The following is a 17,236-nucleotide window of genomic DNA, read 5'->3' on the forward strand; positions in this document are numbered from 1 at the left end:
ACTGAACTTTTGGAAACAGAGAGTAGAATAGTGGTTACTAGGGGCTGGGAGAGGTTACAGAAATCAGGGAGATGTTGCTCAAAGGGTACAAACTTGCAGTCAGAAGATGAGTAAGTTCTGGAGATCTAATGCACAGTATTATGATCATAGTCAATGGTACCGTATTATGTTCTTCAAAGCTGCTAAGAGTGGATCTTGGCACAAAAAGAAAATGATAATTATGTGATGTAATGAAAGTGTTAGCTAATGCTATGCTCGCTATGTCGACAATCATATTGCAATATATAATTGCATCAAATCAGCAAGTTATACACCTTAAACTCACACAATGTTATATGTCAGTTACACCTCAATTAAAAATAGATTTTTCATAGAAATAATTATTTCAATTAGGAAACACCGAAGATGACTTGTGTTCAGAATTGGACATGTTTTAAATTATTAACATAGTCATGAATTAAAATTATATTTTAATGATAAATGTTTTCAAGAGGTTTCCTCAAAAAGAATAACCAAAATGGGGTTAATAATATTTCAGAGTCATCTAATACTTAAAAACATATAAGTAATGCTGTTATTATTTTCCATGGTTTGTTGAAATTAAATGAACATAATAATTGCTGGTGATTTTAATCTGTGATGTACATTTTTCTTCTGTTGTTAGTAAGAATCAAAGGGCTGGCCATTATTTTACTTTCAGAAGTTATATAATGCAGAAAAAAATAAGGTAAACCAATCATTCCCTTAGAGGTTTTCCTTGAGGTTTTTTCCTTTGTCTGTCTGTTTTTTAATTAATGCTGGCCAGTAGATGTCAGGCACTATGATTTCTGGCACATTAAGGTTAACAAAAGACATGTAAGACTCTGGATATGATGATAACTGCTAAACTTTTTAAAACTTAACTTTTTAGATAAACTATTACCAAACCAAATATTCCTATCATTTCTGCTAAAATTTTTACCAGGCACCACCATCTGTTAACACCCTCATAAACAAAGATGGCTGCCTGGGTACAAAAAATAGGAGCCATGATTTGGTTAGAATGACCGCATGGTTACTCATGGAAAGCGTATGGTCACTGTGAAAAAATATTTATCCCCTAAATAAACAAACTGGAGCAAGAAAATGAAAGAATGCTTTTTTAAAAAAAACACAAGTAATCTTGTAGTAAAGAGGATAAAGCCTTATTAACTTATTGAAGTATTGATTTAAAACATTACTGTTGAGTGGACAGATGTGTGGACTGTGAAAATGTTAACTACCAGTTAGATAGATTTACTCTGTGCAAGTACTGGTTTATTTATTTATTTATTTATTTATTTATTTATTTATTTATTATTTATATTTTAGAGACAGAGAGAGAGCATGTGAGGAGGGGAGAGGGGCAGAGGGAGGGAGAGATAGTAAGAGAGAATCTTAAGCAGGTTCCAGGCTCAGCACAGAGACCAATGCGAGGCTTGATCCCAGATACTGGGATCATAACCTGAGCTGAAATTGAGTCGGACACTCAACTGACTAAGCCATCCAGGCACTGCAAGTACTGTTTTAAATGTTTTCTCTGTAATACGTATCACAATTCTATGAGCTAGATACTATAATTATCCCACTTTATAGACAGGGAAACTGAGGCACAAACAGGGATGTATCTTGCTGAGTCTTCCATAGCTAATACGTGACAGAGCTAAGAACTGAACCCATGCAGAAAGGGTCTGGAATCCATGCATTTAAATACTGGGAGATACTGAGGTTTGAGAGGAAATTATGGTTCAACGATAGTGTACCACGTCAATGCTATTTGGCACACTAAACTTTTTGTACTTGTGCTGTCACATTTGCTGTGAATCCAGGCCTTATTTGAGTTTTTTTAGTGGCAGTCATGACCATGTATAGGACCACTGATGCTACAGAATTAATAATAGTTACTATTTTAAAAAAGAAAAAGCTTAGGGGCGCCTGGGTGGCTTAGTCGGTTAGGCGTCCGACTTCAACTCAGGTCACGATCTCGTGGTCCATGAGTTCGAGCCCCGCGTGGGCTCTGGGCTGATGGCTCAGAGCCTGGAGCCTGCTTGGGATTCTGTGTCTCCCTCTCTCTCTGCCCGTCCCCCGTTCATGCTCTGTCTCTCTCTGTCTCAAAAATAAATAAACGTTAAAAAAAAAATTTTTTTTTAAAGAAAAAGCTTAGAATTTTAAATTGGAAAATTTTTGGTCTTCACATCTTCATTTTAAAATGGGACTCAAGGGGCGCCTGGGTGGCGCAGTCGGTTAAGCGTCCTACTTCAGCCAGGTCACGATCTCGCCGTCCGTGAGTTTGAGCCCCGCGTCAGGCTCTGGGCTGATGGCTCGGAGCCTGGAGCCTGTTTCCGATTCTGTGTCTCCCTCTCTCTCTGCCCCTCTCCCGTTTATGCTCTGTCTCTCTCTGTCCCAAAAGTACATAAAAAACGTTGAAAAAAAAAAAAAATAAAATAAAATAAAATGGGACTCAAATTCCAATCACACATTTTGTCCAGGAAAACACTGGCAAAGTCCAGCACCAAAAATTAGAGTCTACACAGAATTCATAAGCTTGGCATTTTGAAGAAAATGTGAATTTTCTGCTGTTTTATCCCACTCCCTTTGGCAGAATGCAGCTTCCATTCTTTAAAGTAATTATCTTTGCCAATGTTGCTTGCAAAAGACGTGTAGAAACTAATAGCAATGACACACAGACATTGTTCACATAACTGAAGTGACTTGGGGTAATAGCAAATGACTATTAACAAGTATATACTTTAAAAATTTAGACATTCAAAACAGCCAGATTTTTCAGTTTTTTCCTTTATGCCTTTAAATTTAAACCTCACTTTACAAAAATCTAGAAGCAGTAAACCTGAATTAGAAGTAGTTTATTAAAATGAATATATGTATATTAAATATTACTATGAATATAGGAGACAAAGATTGTTTTGAAAAGCAAATCTAAAAGTCTGCTATGTAAGGAGCTATTTTTATAGTATTTTTTGTTGTCAAATATACATTATATAATATTTATCATTTTTTCCCATCTGTAACTATATTTTTCAGTGACATTGAATGCATTCATAACATTGTAAAACGATCACCACTATCTATACCTAAAACCTTTTCATCACCCCACCAAGAGCTCTGTACCTATCAAGCAAAAACTCCCCCTCTTCCCCAGTTCCTGAGACCCTTATTTTACTTTCTGTCTCTATAAATTTGATGGTTATAGGTATGCTATAAATGGAATTGTTGACTTATTTTCCTCTTTTTTGAAGAACCACCATTCTATTTTCCACAGTGGCTGCACCATTTTACATTCCCATCAGCGATGCCCAAGGGTCCCAATTTCTCCATATCCTCATCAACATTTATCTTCCCTGTTTCGGAAATGCTAGCAATCCTAGTAGGTATGAAGCGATGTCTCATTGTGGTTTTGATTTGAATTCATCTAATTTCTTTAAAAATTTTTTTTTCAAGGTTTATTTATTTTTGGGACAGAGAGAGACAGAGCATGAACGGGGGAGGGGCAGAGAGAGAGGGAGACACAAAGTTGGAAACAGGCTCCAGGCTCTGAGCCATCAGCCCAGAGCCCGACGCCGGGCTCGAACTCATGGACCACGAGATTGTGACCTGGCTGAAGTCGGACGCTTAACCGACTGCGCCACCCAGGCGCCCCATGAATTCATCTAATTTCTAATGATGTTGAGCATCTTTGCATGTGCCTATTGGCCATTTGTATGTCTTTGAAGAAATATCTATTCAAGTCCATTGCCCCTTTCAACTGTGTTTTTTGTTTGTTGTTGTCAGAGTGCTTTATAGATTTTGAATTTTAATCCCTTCCTTACCACATACATGATTTGCAAATATTTTCTCTCATTGAATAAGTTGTCATTTTGCTTTCTTGGTAGTATCCTTTAATTGTACAAAAGTTCTTAATTTTGATGAAGTCCAATGTATCTGTTTTTATTTTGTTCCTATAATTTTGGTGTTTTTATCTATGAACATGAAATATCTTTTCATTTATTTAGATCTTTAAGTTCTTTCAGCAATATTTTATAGTTCACCCCCATGGTTAGATGTATTCCTAAGTGATTCTTTTGGGTATTATTATAAATGCATTTGCTTTTCTAATTTGCTTTTGAGATTATTCAATGCTGGAGTAAAGAAACACAGCTGATTTTTGTGTATTGATCTCATACCATGCAACTTTGATGAATTTGTTTATTGCATCTAATTTTTAATGGATTCTTAGGATTTTGGGGATGTTAAATTTTTTGGGAATTGTCTATAGGTAAGGTCTTAACCCTGGTAACTACTGATCTGTTCTCCAACACTGTAATTTCATAATTTCAAGGATGTCATATAAATGGAATCACACAGCATGCAGCTTTTTGAGTTGGCAGCCAACAAGTTTAGGTTCAGAATGCACCTCCTGGCTGACTTTGTGGGCTATGATTCAAATGCTAATTTAACTTTCAGAGACTTTTCTATGCTATTGTGGACTGCTCTGTGTGCTATCCAGAGGCTAATTTGAAACTTCAGTGGTTTTACACACTGTGGATCCGTTCTCAAATAATTTGCCATGTGGATTACAGGCAGTTCCATGCAAGGGCTCTTGAAAACTTCCTAGGACTTACATATATAGATTCAAAGAATCCTTTTCTCTAGCTCCCTCTTCTCTGTAGTTCAGTTCTGTTCTCACTTTCCAGTTCTAAGGGACTAAGGTGCCACCTATTTGCTGTTTTTCCCTTAGTGCAGGCAAATATGGTAGACATGCTTCACCTCACATCTCCCATAGAGAGCTTCCTCCTACCCAGGTGCACAGAAGGAAAGGCATGACATCAGCTCACAGTACTACAGGGTGAGTATGGTCATCAGTGCTTCTCAGCACTCAGAGAGGGGTGGGGGGAGTTGTGTCTGCTCACATAATTGCAAGTTGGGGATAACTGACAAGGTTCCATCCCACAGTCTCCACATGCCTAGTGGATAATGGAAGAGGTAGGCATAGGCAAAAATTTCTGTTCTGCAGAGCTGACTTCTTTCTGATCCTGAAGCTATGACTTCTTCATGCTTCTCCTTATCTTCTTTTTTCTTGCACTGACCCTTGCGTTTTTTCTTAACAAACTCCTATAAAGTTTAGGTCAGAGTTTATCTCCTGTTCATACTGTACACACTCTAGTGCTGCTATTGGGACTAGGGGTTACTTGATGAGGAAATTCTTGGGAGAGATTGACTTGTGTCTCTGGATTTAACCACATAGATGAACATAGAGAATACTGCTTGCTTCTCGCATGGGGATTTCTAGGGGCAGAACCTATGATAGAAATAGAGACATAGGGATATTGATTCCTGGGATAAAGAGGAAAAGATGAAGAACCACTCCCAAAATTTTCTGGAGCTCCAGAAGTGTGCATAAAAGGACCTTAGATATTCCTGTAGTTCCATTTGAAGGAGCAGGGAAGGGGAGGAGGCAAGAACAGTGAACACCTGGAGAGACACCTAGAGAGGATGTCTCCATCAAACGAGGAGGTTATTAGTGTAGATCTCTAGCCTACCATTTCTACATGGGCTTCAGTAAGATCCCAGTTCCAGCCACACTAGCTATCTTTGTGCATCTTGGATTTGCCACAATTTTCCAAGAGTTGGTGCTTTTGCACTTACTCTCTCAGTCTGGATTGCTTTGGTCCTCAAACTTTCACATGGCTTCCTGTCATTCAGACTCTCTAAAGTATCTTCTTCCTCTCTCATTACTTTCTAGCACATCTCCCTAATATTATCCTCATTACACATATCAGTATCTGTATTTATTTGTGAAGATTTTTATTGTCTATCTCCACCCCCCAGACTATTCATGAGAATAGGAACATTGACTGTCTTATTCACAATTATAATTCCAGGTTCTAACAGTAGTAGGTTCTCAACACATATTTATGAAATACATCATAATTATGTCTTCTTCAGGATCGATTCCTATTTAACCTATTGACTACATGGATAATCTATGCAAATATGAGTTATTTTGTATATATTTAAGTTTATTTTTTCAATATTTTTATTAATAAATTCTGTAACATATTCTTCATTTTCAGGCCATTTTCTCAGTTCTAGGACTTGTCTTTGTGGAAGGATCTCTTCATGCAATACTGTAATAAGCATACAAACTATGTCTGGATAACATCAATAAAACTAGAATATGAAGATATTAATTCAGTGTATTGGTTGGGAAATAGCTCATCTGAAGCACTGGGAACATTTTTGCCAGTACAAAATTAGCATCATTGACTGGATATTTTGACATATGTTGACATAAAGCAATAACTGTAGATTAAGTAACTAGATTGATTCATCAAGTTAGTGAAACTGTTCAATTTTGCTTTAAAAAATCATTAAATTGTCCAAATTAACACATTGACAGCCTTTTTAGTTAAACTAAGTATATTCAGGTAGATTCTGATTTCAAAGATTTAGAGTTGACAGCAAAATACAGTCAGTTCTCATTATTCACAGTAGTTGTGTTTTATAAAGCTACCTTGAACACTGAATTAATGAATATTGAATTATTGCTCCTAGGGGAAATGCAGGGTGGGGTTTCTGTGAGTCTGTCATCAAAACAAATCAACAACTGATCAACACCTAACCTTGTTTATATGTGTTTCTGTTTAAAGACACCTAATTTAGTATGCATTTTTGGTTCATTAACATTGAATGTATGACCCACAGCACTATCGCTCATGCCTGAACAAAGCTTATCTAACACTTGTGTCTTCCCCTAAGGCACATTACAATCTTCTTGTGCTTATACACTAGATTGTTCTTCAGCAACAAGCACAGGACCATTTTAAACAGCAAAATCACCAACAAACAGCACACCTGGAAATGTGGCACTACACAGACTGTGAAAAAGACACACTTGTTTACTGTAGGAGATCTGAAACAAGAAAGCAGAGCGTTGCCTTGTTTGACCTCAGCTGGTGAAGTGTGTGTTGGGTGACTCAAATTGTTTGCAGCAGTGCACATGTCTGTGAATGACCGTGAAACCACTATGGGTATTGACTTGGGGGTTACAACGAAATTTTAGTAAGTATTTTGATGGCAAATACAACATGCAGGAATAATGATGTTTGAATGTATGAACTTTAAATTGCGGGTCCTGGATGTCACTGAGAAATGAAGACTCACGTACTCATTCCTTAAGAAAGCATATAATTTGACAGTCACACTTGACTTTACAATCATACTTATTTAACAAATATTATAATCATTTCAGGTATTAATAACTTGGGAGATTCCTGTCAAGTCTCCAGATCCAGAAGTCTCTAGCTTCTTAGAAACACTAACTGGAAGAAAATCCAAGAGATCCACAAGTAAGTAGGTGTACCATTTACACTCTCATGCATGAGGAAACAATATTCTTAAGGACAGAGTGGGAATTTCTTAGTTATTTTAGATTTCTACAGGATAATTGTGATCAATTGGTGTTAATTTAAAAAATAAAGTGAGGGGCGCCTGGGTGGCGCAGTCGGTTAAGCGTCCGACTTCAGCCAGGTCACGATCTCGCGGTCCCTGAGTTCGAGCCCCGCGTCGGGCTCTGGGCTGATGGCTCAGAGCCTGGAGCCTGTTTCAGATTCTGTGTCTCCCTCTCTCTCTGCCCCTCCCCCGTTCATGCTCTGTCTCTCTCTGTCCCAAAAATAAATAAACGTTGAAAAAAAAAATAAAGTGAATGGGGGCACCTGGGTGGCTTAGTCAGTTGGGCATCCAACTTCTGCTCAGGTCATGATCTCATAGGTGGTGAGTTCGAGCCCTGCGTCAGGCTCAGTGCTGACAGCTCAGAGCCTGGAGTCTGCTTCAGATTCTGTGTCTCCCTCTCTCTCTGCCCCTCCCCACTCAAAAATAAACATTAAAAAAATAATAAAAAAAAGAAAGTTAATGAAGACAGATTTTTTTTCTTTTAAAATAAGAGTAAAATAATTTGTAAAGAAAAAATAAAACACTAATTGAAAAGAACAAGTGGTCAGGAAGAAACTGAATAGGCAAATAATACAAGCCTAAAGTCATCGCTGAATAAAGAGACAAAGGTCACAATTTCTGATTACAGAAATTAACAAAAAGAGGCTCTGTTTGCTAATGACGAGAGAGCGCGGCATTCAATGTTAAATGTCATAACCTTTGCTTCTCTTTTTTTTTGTGCTGGTTTCATTTGGTACAGGATGTCATCTGTAAGAAATATCAATGTGTTTGGCTAAAAACAGGGCTCCAAAAAACGTTTTTTCTTGACTATAAATTTGAAAACAGCCAGCCATTTAGAAAACTAAACGCAAGGTCTTCGGGCAGGACTTAACTGTATGAAAATCTGCACAATCTCAAAATGAAATGCTAGTCTTTAAATTATTTTTGATAATTGCAAAAACAGTGCATCTGCATTGAAGAAGAAAACCCCAAAGTGACTTGTAAAAGATATCAAAAGACTATTTGTATGATCTTGACCAAACCACTTAGCTTCATCTAAAAAGTTATGGAGGAAATAATAAATGCTAGTATTTGTTGAGTAATTGCAAAGTGCTAGACACTGTTCCAGTTTCTGTGATACAGGTGCCATTGTTTCCACTTACAGATCAAGAAATGAAAGCACAGAGAGGCTATGTGTCTTGTCATTTCTTACAACTAGTACATGGCTGAGATGGGATGACAAACCAGGCCATCTGAATTCAGAGCCCAAAGCACTCAATGCTGCCTCCATGTGATGTGAAATGTTGTTTCCAAGAGTAGAAGAAAAATGAATATGAGAATATTTTTAAAATGAAGTATTACACCCAAGTTTGAAAACATGATCATGATAGTTGTGGTCCTTTTTGAGTGTGAGGTGACTGTGGAGATGTTCAGAGTCCTATAAGGACATATAATCAAAGGGACCTAATCTAGTCTTAGATGTGGCATTCAAACGGAGTCCTGAAAGATGGATATTGACTAGCCATAAAGCGTGCATGTGTATGAGTGTGTGTGTTATCCCTAACAAAGAAAACCATCTGTGAAAATGTCCTGGGACGGAAAGGAACTAAAGGAAGCCAATGGGACTAGAATTTAGTCTGCAAGTCACTGCTGTTAGAGGCAGTGATAGGTACAAAGTGGCAAAGTGTACCTACTATCAGTATTTTTATTTACCCATAATTCACTTATTTGATACAATGAAACACTAACACATCATGTAGGAGTCCGTCTGCATCAAACACCACTAGTTTGTTTTCATGATACAGGTAGACAGGCTCAGTGACCCTGGGTGCATGAATCCTGTTACCTTTTTATTTCTAAAACAATTACATATGACACTTAGTACACTTTACAATTATCAAGTGTTCGGGGCTCAAATCCCCAGGGAAATGAAGTGGATGATTCTTGAGTCTTAAAAAAAAAAAAAGGATTTAGCTCATTGAGCTGAAAGCTAGGTGAGTGTACCACTCTGACCTCTTCCCCTGGATGTGTGCTTCTCAAATTGTGGTACTTAGATTCCGTGGGTATCTCATTAATTCCTTGGGTAAATAAATGATATTGGAGATACACAAAATTTAGGGAAAGACATTGTTATTTTTTCTTACACTTCAAATGATACATTAACTTCATTCATAAGGAAAATCAGCAACTTGTTCCTATTGACCAATCTCTAATTTATTCGTAAATGTCCATAGAACAAATATATTTTATGTTCAATGAGTGATTAGAAGATTTACTGTTTTGTTAGTGGGGAACCTTATCGCTTTGGCCCAATAGTCACCTTGTTTGTCTTTGTTTGCCACTGTCACTCCATCTACCATGGTGAGAAGACAAGATTATGTTGAAAGCACCAGGACTGCATGAAAAGGGCTTGCCCAGGAGAGCAAATAACAGCTATGGGGTGAGTTCAGAGAGGGTTATACCTCCACATTACTGAAAGACAAGTCCGTTTGTCACTCAACAAATCAGCGATCTTTTTACTTTTGATTACTCCTACAAATTAGTTTAATTTTTATCACATGTTTATAAGCATGCTTAATGCTGGGAGTTTCCTGATGAGATGAAAATTAAAATTCTGAGTGCTTTCTTTGTGTAATTTTGGGTTGTTGTTCGTTGAGAGTTAAAAGACATAGTAGTCTTCATAAATGGTTTCAATTAGGAATATGGCTCAGTGGCTAAAACAGGAAGTTTGTATATAACTTTGAAATCAGTAACATATGCAACTAAGTATAAAGAATCAACTGAATCATGTGGCAAGGCATAGAATGCTGTGATGGTGAACTTCCCAAAGTGCACTTGAGGATTGTGCTGCCCCAACTTTAACTGATAAGTTGGTAGTAAGCGGCAAAAGTCAATGGAAAGGCATAAGGCATATGCACATATTTATAGGATTATTTAGTGTTATTATAGAGATACAAGTAGATCTTAATTTTGGGATCTTGCTTGAGAAAACATGGACAATGATACCTAGAGCCATCACTCTTTCAAATGACCCTAAAAAGCCATCCATGCAAATTTGAAGGTAACAGGCCAGAAAATTTTAAAAGAAATTTCAAAAACAGAGGAGTGTTGAGTAGTAAGAAAAAAAGATAAAGGGCAAATTTGAATAGGGATAAAATATTTGAACCTTTTTTTTTAAGTTTTTTTTTTTATGATTATGTTGGATAGTGAAGCTCAAGAAAGAATTTGAAAAATTGGCAAAGCCATGAGGTATAAATGTGAGCAGATATGGTTTTAACAAATTATATATTTAATATTTTTTAAAGGTATGAGTAAAAAACTACCTAGGAGATTGAGGGTTTTTTCGTGTATAAACCTTTTATCATTTTTATTAAAAAACTATAGCACTTCATATAAAAAGGTAAAAACAATACTGAATGCAACAAACAGCTGAACAGTAAACAATGTTATCATTTTGTATTCATCTTTCAGCTCAATTTTCGGTGCAAGATATGCTAATAGATACATATGTAAATAAATGATAGATAAGTAGTTACACAGAACCATAATTTTCATTTAAGCAAAATTAAATCGTATGCAGTAGAGATTAATAGATGAAGAGAAACCCATTGAAGGAGGTAGGAAAAATCTGATATAAAAAAAAAACACTGATTTACTCAAGTAATATTTTTCCTGGTAAGATTTATCTAACATTAAGAAAAATAAAAATAGCCAATAAGTTGTTAGTTAGTGTTATTTTTCCTAGTTTTTATTTTAATTCCAGTTAGTTACTATACAGTGTTATATTAATTTCAGGTGTAGAATATAGCAGATTCAACTCTTCCACCATCCAGTCGTCACAACAAGTGTGCTCCTTAATCCCCATCACCTACTTAACCTATACCTCCACTCCCCTCCCTTCTGGTAACCATCAGTATGTTCTCTATAGTTAAAAGTTGGTTTCTTGGTTTGCCTCTCTTTTTTCCCCCTATTGTCATTTGTTTTGTTTTTCAATTCCACATATGAGTGAAATCGTATGGTATTTGTCTTTCTCTGACTGACTTCTTTCACTTAACGATATACTCTAGCTCCGTCCATGTTGTTGCAAATGGCAAGATTTTATTCCGTTTTATGAGTGAATGATATTCCATTGTCTACATATAGCACACCTTCTTTATCCGTTCATCGGTCAGTGGACATTTGGACTGCTTCCATGTCTTTGCTGTTGTAAATAACACTGCTATAAACATAGGGGTGCATGTGTCCCTTTGAAAAATTAGTGTTTTTCTATTCTTTGGGTAAAAGTAGTGTGATTGCTGTGGGTAGTTCTCATTTTTTAAGTTTATTTATTTATTTTTGATAGAGAAAGAACAGAGGAGGGGCAAAGAGAGAGGGAGAGAGAGAATCCCAAGCAGGCTCCATGCTGTCTGCGTGACAGCGCTGACATGGGCTTGACTGTGAAATCATGACCTGAGCTAAAATCGAGAGTCGATGCCTAATCGAATGAGCCACCTAGGCGCCCCTAGGTATAGTTTTATTACACATCTTAAATCTGTAGTGTTTGGAAAATTTTCAGCCCTTATCTCTTCAGATATTGTTTCTGCCCCCTTTTCTTTTACGTATTCTTCTGGAGTACCATTTACACATATGCTAAAACTTTTTAAACTATTTTCCCACTCAATTATTATGGTGTTGTCTTTTTTCCTATCGTTTAATCTGTCTGTGCTTTAGTCTGGATATTTCTTATTGATCTTTATTCCATCTTAGTTTACTATTCTCTATAGCAAGCTTTAGTATCCCATTAAAACCATATATTGAATCTCAATTTCAATTATTTTATTTTTTAGTTCTAAGATTTGCAATATATACATTTATGCATATATATACTTACATATGCATATGTATTTATGTGTATATATACACATATACTGATCTATATGCATATATATTTTAATTCTTTGTTTATTTTATAGATGTTGTTTGGTGTTTTTAATATATACATATTTTGTGAATCTGTTGCTTTTTTGGGGATAATATGGTCATACCACCTGATGTTCCGAATAGTTTTTTTTTTATTGAATGCCAAATAATGTGATGAAAAATTATATGAACTATTTAAAGCTCTAGATGAGATCATTCCTCCAGAGTCATTTATTTTGACACCAAAATGCAATTACACAGAGAAAGATAATCTTAATCCATCTTGGTATTGAGTTGATTTTAAGATACACCTTAGTTCTTTTTGTTTGTTTTGTTTTCATTTTTTTGATGTTTATTTATTTTTGAGAGAGAGAGAGAGACAGAGTGTGAGCAGGAGAGGTACATAGAGAGAGGGAGACACAGAATCTGAAGCAGGCTCCAGGCTCTGAGCTGTCAGCACAGAGCCCGACGCAGGGCTTGAACTCACGGACCCTGAGATCATGACCTGAGCTGAAGTCGAATTCTTAACCTACTGAGCCACCAGACGCCCCAAGATAAGCCTTAGTTTCAAAAATGCTTGCTCTTTCTACTTGCTCCCAAGTTGTATTTCTTCAGTACCCAAATGGAAGTCTGAAGGGATCTCCTTCTTGAAAAGCCATGAACTATTATTTTGGTCAATATAATCCAATTAGGCTACTTGAAGTTTTTCTCAACATCACAAACTCTAGGTGTCTATTTATGAATCAAGAAATATTTTGAGGGGAAAAGTAGCCCTGAATACTGGGCTCAATTCTGTACTTCCCTTCTCTCCAGGCTCTTGCTATCCCAAGTTCTTGCTGTCTTGATACTTCTTCAGTGTTGTCAAACATATTTTTAAAACATTTTATATAGTTTTGTAGTCATTCTCAGATGGAGGTTGGTTTGCTAGAAGCAATTTTACCATCCCAGATACATAGGTGGCATTTTTATTTAAACACACATAATACCTACATCTATTTCTTTCTTTATTCCCACGGTACCACTTAGAAGATTTATTTCTCTCTCAAAGAGAAATCTAAAAGCAATCAAAGTGATGGTACAGATTATATAAAAAGGAATGAGACTAAGAAGTTTTTGGAACAAGACAAATGGATCAAAAGATGGTTAATTAGTGTTTCAGTTAGTATGGTTTCATAACCAATCACCATAAAAATCAGTGTCTGAAGACAACCCTTTTATTGTGCTTACAGAGTCTGTGGGCCAGGATTTTGGACAGGGTATAGAGCTAATGGCTTGTTTCTATTCCAAAATGTCTAGATCCTCAGTTGGGATAACAAACAGCTGGAGTTACTCCACGGCTCGGGAATGGAGTCATTGAGAAGTGTCTTCACTCATGTGTGTGTTGGCTGATTCTGGCTAATAACTGAGACCTCACTTGAGGCTATGGCCAAAGTCTGTGGTCTCTTATTAGTGGCCTATATTTCCTTAGATGGCCTCAGGATGGTTACACTTCTTAAATGGTCACTCAGGTAGTATGCCTTTGAAAAAGTTAGAAGTTGCATGAACCGTTTTTTATTTGCATTGGAAGTCATGCAGTCTCATTTTTGCCACAATCTTTTGGTTACAAGTGAGCCACAAAACTGCCAGGTTTGATGCGAGGAGAAGAGTAGCATAGATCCCATTTCTTTATGTACGAGAGGCAAGGTCATATTGTAGAAGACCTTGTAAGATGTGACACATTTTTGTGTCAAGTTTTGGAAGTTGTAGTCTGCCACAAGTAATGTTTATAAAGGTCAAAAACATAACATATGCAATGTAAAAATTTTAAAAGAAACTAAATCGTAAAAGCCACCATAAAGATACTTTTATTCAAGCAAAATCTGAGAGTTGACCTTATGCAGAACCATACTGAAGGTTCTTCTATAAAATATACTTCAGGAAATTGAATTCAATATGAAGTGAGTTGCAAGAAGCAATCATAAGCAAAGAAAGTTGTAAACATATGGGAAAACCTAAAGAGCACACAATGTCATAGCCAATGATAATTGTACCAAACAATGGGGAAGAGTAAAAATAATGTGCATCTAAAATATTGGACAGCAATACCTTGAGGGAAAGATATTGATTGGAGTTAAAATGTCCTCATTATTACTCATGGGGAGGGAAGGGATATAGATTGCCTCCAAATCAAACATATTAAGGAAGCAAAGGAAAAGCACAACATCTAGACAGCATAATATTGTATGGCAGAAAAATGCAAATATTATCAATTGTAGCAAATACAGAGGGATTGATTTCCCTATAATACAAAATGTAATTACAAAATAAAATTTTTAGTGACATTAATTGAATGTTAATGATATAAAATAAACAAAGGAAAGGAAGGAAAATATATACTACATAAATACTAACCAAAAGAAAAGATTTAGGTATTTTATTATTAGAAGAAAGTTGTTAAGAATATCAGGAATAATTTGGGGCGCCTAGGTGGCGCAGTTGGTTAAGCGTCCGACTTCAGCCAGGTTAAGATCTCGCGGTCCCTGAGTTCGAGCCCCGCGTCAGGCTCTGGGCTGATGGCTCAGAGCCTGGAGCCTGTTTCCGATTCTGTGTCTCCCTCTCTCTCTGCCCCTCCCCCGTTCATGCTCTGTCTCTCTCTGTCCCAAAAATAAATAAACGTTGAAAAAAAAAAAAAAGAATATCAGGAATAATTCACCATGAGAGTAAAGCAATAAAGTCTGAACCTTTATAAGTTTAATGACATAACTTTTTAAAAAATGTTTAATGTTTATTTTTGATAGAGAGAGACAGAGCATGAGTGGGGGAGGGGCAGAGGGAGGGAGACAGAGAATCCAAAGTAGGCTCAAGACTATGAGCTGTCAGCACAGGGCCCCATGCAGGGCTTGAACTCACGAACTGTGAGATCATGACCTGAGCCGAAGTCGGACACTTAACTGACTGAGCCACCCAGGCACCCCTGACATAACTTTATTATTTTTTATTTATTTTTTAATATGAAATTTATTGTCAAATTGGTTTCCATACAACACCCAGTGCTCATCCAACAGGTGCCTTCCTCAATGCCCATCACCCACTTTCCCCTCCCTCCCACCCCCCATCAACCCTCAGTTTATTCTCAGTTTTTAAGTCTCTTATGGCTTGCCTCCTTCCCTTTCTGTAACTTTTTTTTCCCCTTCCCCTCCACCATGGTCTTCTGTTAAGTTTCTCAGGATCCACATAAGAGTGAAAACATATGGTCTCTGTCTTTCTCTGTATGACTTATTTCACTTAGCATAACAATTTCCAGATCCATCCACATTGCTACAAAAGGCCATATTTCATTCTTTCTCATTGCCACTTAGTATTCCATTGTATATATAAACCACAACTTCTTTATCCATTCATTCATCAGTTGATGGACATTTAGGCTCTTTCCATAATTTGGCTATTGTTGAAAGTGCTGCTATAAACATTGGGGTACAAGTGCCCCTATGCATCAGCACTTCTGTAACCCTTGGGTAAATTCCTAGCAGTGCTAATGCTGGGTCATAGGGTAGATCTATTTTTAATTTTTTGAGGAACCTCCACCCTGTTTTCCAGAGCAGCTGCACCAGTTTGTATTCCCACCAACAGTGCAAGAGGGTTCCCATTTCTCCACATCCTCTCCAGCATCTATAGTCTCCTGATTTGTTCATTTTGGCCACTCTGACTGGTGTGAGGTGATATCTGAGTGTGGTTTTGATTTGTATTTCCCTGATGAGGAGTGACATTGAGCATCTTTTCATGTGCCTGTTGGCCATCTGGATGTCTTCTTTAGAGAAGTGTCTATTCATGTCTTCTGCCCATTTCTTCACTGGATTATTTGTTTTTTGGGTGTGGAGTTTGGTGACTTCTTTATAGATTTTGGATACTAGCCCTTTATCCAATATGTCATTTGCAAATCTCTTTTCCCATTCTGTCAGTTGTCTTTTAGTTTTGTTGATTGTTTCCTTTGCAATGCAGAAGCTTTTTATCTTGATGAGGTCCCAATAGTTCATTTTTGCTTTTAATTCCCTTGCCTTTGGAGATGGGTCGAGTAAGAAATTGCTGAGGCTGAGGTCAGAGAGATTTTTTTCCTGCTTTATCCTCTAGGGTTTTGATGGTTTCCTGTCTCACTTTCAGGTCCCTCATCCATTTTGAGTTTATTTTTGTGAATGGTGTAGGCAAGTGGTTTATTTCCATTCTTCTGCATATTGCTGTCCAGGTCTCTCAGCACCATTTGTTAAAGAGTCTCTCTTTTTTCCATTGGATATTCTTTTCTGCTTTGTCAAAGATTAGTTGGCCATACTTTTGTGGGTCCAGTTCTGGAGTTTCTATTCTATTCCATTGGTCTCTGTGTCTGTTTTTGTGCTAATACCATGCTGTCTTGGTGATGACAGCTTTGTAGTAGAGGTTAAAGTCTGGGATTATGATGCCTCCCGCTTAGGTCTTCTTCAATATTACTTTGGCTATTTGGGGTCTTTTGTGGTTCCATACAAATTTTAGGATTGTTTGTTCTAGCTTTGAGAAGAATGCTGGTGCAATTTTGATTCGGATTGCATTGAATGAGTAGATTGCTTTGGGTAGTATTGACATTTTAACAATACATTGAATGAGAACTTGATAGAAATAAAAGGTAAACAAAATAATTTACAATCAAAAAGGAAGATTAGCACATCTTTTTTTTAAGAGGGAGAGGATGGGATGGGTTGATGAACCAAGATATCCCAAAATAAGTGAGAACATAAAGAATATAGCTAGTTTGTTATGATGTTGATTCATAGGCAATAATATGTATATTAAAAAAGTGTTCAGTGAAGAAGGCTAGCTGCAAAATGGGGTCGATCAACTGCCACTGGCTGCTGGCTGCTGGCTGCTGGTTGAGGAGTGAGGGTGG

At 36.9% G+C, this 17,236-nt stretch overlaps 1 long non-coding RNA gene across 3 annotated transcripts in view; it reads left to right on the forward strand.

The window, feature by feature from the left end:
- LOC123608621 overlaps positions 1 to 17,236 on the forward strand; it is a 122,679-nt gene that overhangs the window by 15,529 nt on the left and 89,914 nt on the right. For all 3 annotated transcript variants that reach the window (XR_006717343.1, XR_006717342.1, XR_006717344.1), the window contains exon 2: positions 7,268 to 7,364. This is a non-coding gene — a long non-coding RNA (uncharacterized LOC123608621). The remainder of the gene's footprint in view (positions 1 to 7,267; positions 7,365 to 17,236) is intronic.

This window comes from Leopardus geoffroyi, chromosome B2 (assembly GCF_018350155.1).
Source record: "Leopardus geoffroyi isolate Oge1 chromosome B2, O.geoffroyi_Oge1_pat1.0, whole genome shotgun sequence".
NCBI classification, from domain to species: Eukaryota; Metazoa; Chordata; class Mammalia; order Carnivora; family Felidae; genus Leopardus; species Leopardus geoffroyi.